Below are 6,259 nucleotides of genomic sequence, written 5' to 3'. Positions count from 1 at the left end.
AGATAGATATCCACAAGTACACTCAGCACTCTCACAAAGATTAAGGCGAACAAACTTAATCTCTACAAATAAAACACACTCTTCAAAATAGCATAACAATTAAAAATATTCAAAAAATAGAAGAGGTGAAAAATCCAAAGGCCTTGGCAAGGTATTTATAGGAAGGGAAAACGTCCAAGGCCATGATTTTCTGGAATCTTTGAAATCAATTGTGAATTCCTTTGATTTAGGAAAACAGCCAGCCAGATGGATTCTGTGTTGACAGAAAAGGAAACTGATGAGTCAGCAACGTGATCCGTTTGATCTGGCAGAACGAACATGGTCATTTTTCTTGACCAAGTTCATTTTCGACTCCTTCTTTATTTCCAGGATAACCATAATCCTATATAATCCCTGAAATAATCTCAAGATATTTGCACAATATATTTTTACCAAAAATTGATTATTTGAGATAAATAAGGTAACAAATATATTTACATTTGGAGATCTTTTCACATTACAAAATCAGCTGAGAATATTGCTTAATAAAACCGAATATCAACAAGGAGATTTGCTACTGATTTTTTTCTTTAAACAATTAAAATATTTTGTCTAAATTAAAGTTTAGCCAAAAAAGGATTTTACAAATAATATAATATAATTAAGCTTTAAAGACATGTTTTCCATATGAAGTATAAAGAAATTGCAATAAAGATTGAATTTTATATTATATTAATATTATAATCACAAATTTTAATACAATACCAATGGTATTATTCAACCTTATTATTCAATACATAAAAAAGTGTGTGTTAGCTTATATTCTAATATATTTGAAATTAGGATGTATTATAGTAAGGTCGGTCATCTAGGTCGAGATCGAGATCAGGATTGGGATCGAGGTCGGGGTTGGGGTTGGGGTTGGATCGTGGGGTCGGGACTAGCACTGGGGCCGAGGGTCGGGGCGAGAGTAGGGGTTGGGGTTCGGGGCCAGGGGTTGAGGTGTCGGTTGGGGTCAGGGGTGTGGGTCAGGGTCGGGGTCAAGGTAAAGGTCGGGTTTGGGGTTGAGGTTGGGGTCAGGGTCGGGGTCGGGATTCGGGGCCAGGGGTCGGGGTTAGGGTAGTATCATATATGACATCATTTGAAAATATTTAAATTATTTAGTTTTAATTAATACAATACAATTGCGTACCAAAAATAATATAATTTAATACAACATTTTAATACAAGTCAATACTAAAAAATACAATCCTATACAATACAATATAGTACAACATATCAAATGTGCCCTAAATTGTCGTTCTAATGTCTCCTATCGTTTTCCATAATAAGAAATTTTCATTTTAATAGGACAAGATACTACTTCAAGCATTTATATGGGATGTTAATTCCCGTATTTCTACACTAAATATTAAGATGATAAAAAAACATAGCCGATATGGCCCTTGCCGGCGTGCTTGCCATTATAGTCCTCATTCATGGTGACAAAAGGGTTGGGCTTACCAATCTTTTTTGTTCCCAAACACAAATGTTTCTCGCTGATTTGTGAGTAATTTTCTTTCTCCTTTAATATGGTACTCATCATAATAACCTAGGTTTTTTCCCTATCGAAATCTGAATATTTTGATTAGTTTTTGTTGTTGAATTCAAGGGTTATGTTTTTCTTGGTTTCACATGAGGAAAAAGAGTTTTTTGTTTTGCTAAAGTGAGCCTTGCTTAAAGCAAGGCAACACAAACTTCATTGAACTAAACAACATTACAAAGGAGAGGCCCCAGGGATAGCCAAACCCAAACCAACCCTAGACCAAAACAACACAAACAGAAAACACTAAGACAAAATACAAACTACAAACACAACCACAACTAACAAAGACTTGGTAACAATCAAATCAAACACAAGGAAAACTAAGCTGAAATATTAACTAAGAAACAACCAGCAGAAGCGAAAACTCAAACAGAACAATTGCAAAAAAAAAAAATGAAAGGAGCATGTGCTCTGAAATAAGACCTTCATTGTGGATACCAAGCCTTATAATTGTCAAGAACAATACTTTTGTAAGCTCTCCAATCTAAATCTCTATTAAGAATATAGTGGAGAGCGTATTTTGCCACGTTATGGACCAATAAGTTGATTTCTCTAATAATCTTCAAAATCTCTCAATGTTGAAGCTTGGAGCAGCATTGAAGAAACTTTGGCCTTATTTCTTCCAACAAGAAGATACTCTGAGTATTCTTTTTTTTTTTTTGCAAGAGCCTTGATTGCCACTGCGCTGTCACTTTGGAAAAGCACAACACTACACGGCTGAGAACATGCCTGTTGTGCTGCCAAAAGCAGTGCCACACCTTCCCCAAGCAGAGGGTCAGTAGCAAGGACTATTCTTACTGTAATTTTTCGTATTGTTTCCTTCGATGTTCTGAGTAACCGCTTCCAACATAGAGCCTGTAGAGGAGACAGTGAGGCCAGTGTAGATGTAGTGCTAGCCCGGATGGGGTGGGAGCCAAGTGGTAATCTCCGGGCCTGTCGGCTGCTGCAATTTTCCCCTTAGAATATCTGGCATAAACTGAGAATAGTGGATGAGAAAAGGGGTTGGATGGGCACCGTGTAGTATTTCATTTCTGTCCGGCCATATAATCTCCATGAAAGTCAAGGTTTGGAGTAAAAAGTCGTCAAAGGACGTATAGTTTGAGAGATGATTGTTGGAGCTAAAGATCCTTGGATTGGCAAGTTATTATAGGAAGTTTGTGGAAGGGTTCTCAATGATAGCTACCCCACTGACAGAATTGACACGCAAGAGTCAAAATTTTGTGTGGTCAGATAGATGCGAGAATAGTTTCCAAGAGTTGAAGCGAGGTTTGATTATCGCCCCAGTCTTGAGTCTTCCGATAGATCAAGAGAGGTTCGTGGTTTATTGTGATGCTTCAAGACAAGGGTTAGGTTGTGTCCTTATGTAGACTGATAAACGAGTTTTAGGCTCGTTTATGGTCCAAGTTTTTAGGCTATTTTTCATTAGTTAGGATTATTTTATTTCGGAATTATGCTCGTTTGTTCTTGTTTCAGGGTGATTAATGTTAAAGTGATACAAATAATGAAAAGGAGTGAAAGTGGAACAAAATCGGGATGGATTTGTGAATTTTCTTGGTTCTGTAAGTAGTGCTACATTGCCACTAAAAGAGCGCCGTAGCGCTAGGAAGAAGTTCTGAAGAAGCTCGGCTCTGACTTTAGCGCTACAACGCTACAACATCAGCGCTACAGCGCTTGGACGCAGTTTTCAGGAAGTTCGTTCCTGACTTTAGCGCTACAACGCTACCATAAGAGCGCTACAGCGCTGGTGCCCAGATTTCCCCCATTTCATTTCTGACTTTAGCGCTACAGCGCTACAATGGCAGCGCTACAGCGCTGGTTTCGCGATTTTTGACATATCTGATCACTTTTGATGGGAAATTGAGTCTTTTCACGTGGGGGATTTGGTAGGGATTTTTGAAGAATCATATTGGCGACTGAAAGGAGGCTGAAAAGCGTACGACGGCTGGAGTAAGAATACCATCTTGGAGGATTCATCCCTGAGTTTTTCATCTTTTTCTTGAAATTTTTTTATGTTTGTAATTGAATTATCTTATTGCTAGAATGAATATCATGGGCTAATTTCTTCTTTAGGGCTATTATGTGAATCTTTTGGAAACCCTTTTTATGGTTTAATGCAAAATTGATGTTCTTCTTCATCTCTTTCAATTCCTTACAATCTGTGTTATTTGAGCGATTATTGATTGATCACCTCTAATTGCTATTTCATGAATCAAATTGAAATCTGAAAAGTAAAATTTGATATGCTTTGATTGTTTGGGTGCAAATTTAATTTAGAACGAACGTATCTAATTTGTTTGTCTATTTTTTTCTGAGTTGCGTGTTTAATGCCATCTTCATGATTCAACTTACCATAGAAATATAGGAAGTTGTCATTTAGATTGAATTTTATAAATCTTAACCAGATTATGAATTGTTGTTGCAACTTGTTATTGAATAGGGAGAAGGGGATATAATTCTTGCATTAGGAAATAAAATGGTGGAAAATAGAGGATCATAATTGTCCTAATTTTATTTTCTCTGTTATTTTGTTTAATTCTTCATTGTCCTTCGTTAGTATTCTTCTTTATTTGAAATCTCTGAAATTGTTCAATCAAATAGAATTAAAAAGATTGATTGATTGGTAATTGATAAATCAGTCCTTGAGGACGATACTTGGTTTTTACCATTTTATTACGAATTGCAACTGTGTACACTTGCATAGCAAAATTATCGCAACAAGTTTTTGGCGCCGTTGCCGAGGACTATTTAATCAATATCAAATATAATTGATTCTTGATTCTAATTTGGTTTGTATATATATATATATTTTTTTCTTTTATGTTTTTTTTTTCTATGTTTGTTTTTTGTCTTGAGAGGAACTTGAGATGTCTCATATGCAAGTCCTCATGAATTTTTTTCAACACGATTTGGAGCCTTTATACAAGGCATGGTGGAGATACAAAGCTTTGCTAATGAGGTTCCCATACCATGGTTTGTCCAAAGAGTGTCAATTAGAGGTCTTCCTCAACGGGTTGAATGTCGAAGCAAGAGAATGGGTAGAAAGAGGAGATGGTACCGCCAATTTCTACCAATTATCCGTGGATGAAGCCTATTGGATGTTGGAAGACATGGCAGAATACAATGAATAGTTGTATTGGAATTGTTCAGTGACCAACAAAGGATGGGAGAGCACTTATAACAATATGGAGCCAACTTTTAACACTTGCACTCAAGGACCAAATGAGGAAAATTTGGATGATTTTCAAGAAGTAATTATAGAAGAGAAACCTAACCAAGCGGCTCAATCATGTTCATTGAAGGTATTGATGATGGAGTATATGGATAAAAATGAAGCCGTAATTCAAAGCCAAGATTCATCATTGAGGAATTTTGAAAATTCAAGAGGGAAAGAGCAAAGTGAGGAGGTCAATTTGGGGAATGGTGAGGAGATGGAGCTACCAATGGAAGAATTTGAACATCAAATGGAGTCCTCTTCAATCCAAAGTAAGGAAGAAAAGGGAGAGAAAATAGTAGTGTCGAATGCTATCTCTACCCAAGATGTGGATAAATTGTTTGAGGAAAGTAGTGAAGAAAGGCTACATCCACCATCACACTCCATGCAACAAGTACTCGATCCTCAATATAGTGAGCTAATGATAAAGGAAAAGTACACATATGACGATCCTTATAGGCCACCACCACCTCCACCTCCATTAGAATCATTCCTTTGCATCCATCATGCTTATATTTCCAAAGAAAGTCAAGTTGAACATTGGAGCTCATCAATTCCAAATCTAGCCAAGCTTGAGGGCATTCCCAATGACAACCTTCAAGTTGTCTTGTATGACGCTTATTATGGGCATCAACCACTCATTGATGTGTTTCGAAATATAAAACACTAACGAGGTTAGCAATGAGAGTCACTACAATGGAGCAATACATTGGATTACAGGGAAGTTTTCTTTTCCTTTTCTTTTATTTATACATTGGGGACAATGTTTAGATTAAGTTTGGGGGAGGGGATTTGATTTTTATTGCTTTGCTCATTGTAGATATCTTAGTTTGTTTAAGTTTTGTTAGGTTTAGGTTTATATTTACTTTTATGTTTTGAGTCATGTTTTAGAGTATAAATTAAGTTGACAATAATGACCATTTCAATTTGATTGACTGCTTTGTAGTATAATCCAAAGGAAAAAATTTTGTGCTTCTAAATTAATCTGTGTGCTTGGTTAGATTACTTTGTTTTTTCACTGTGATTTGTTAACATCAGAGATCTATTGTTCATACATTGCAAATGTTATACTTGAGTTATTTTATGCATGTCAAATTTGGATTGTGGATTGAAAAGTTTGAAAAATTCTAGAACCTGCTTGCTTACTATTTGAGATGAAATTTGAAACAGTGCACATTTAGGAAAATGATATAGGCAATTTTTGGACTGGTTGTGCCTTTCAAGCTAACCCTATTAAAGTTTATCCTTAGTCAACCCTTTCGAGCCTTATAACCATTTTCTTGATTAACACACTCTTTTGAGCCTAACTGTAAAATGAAATACCATTTACTCTTTTTGACCCATACCATGAGCATGAAAATCATTATATGAGGGGAGTGAATGTGTAATGGGATGTTTGTATTATGTGCTTTTCAGAAAATTACTTTTGATTGAGAAAGAAAACAATTAAAGAAAGAAAAGGAAAAGAAAGTGAAAAATTATTA

Source organism: Humulus lupulus, chromosome 5, assembly GCF_963169125.1.
Source record: "Humulus lupulus chromosome 5, drHumLupu1.1, whole genome shotgun sequence".
NCBI lineage: Eukaryota > Viridiplantae > Streptophyta > Magnoliopsida > Rosales > Cannabaceae > Humulus > Humulus lupulus.
This window is presented reverse-complemented; position numbering follows the sequence as displayed.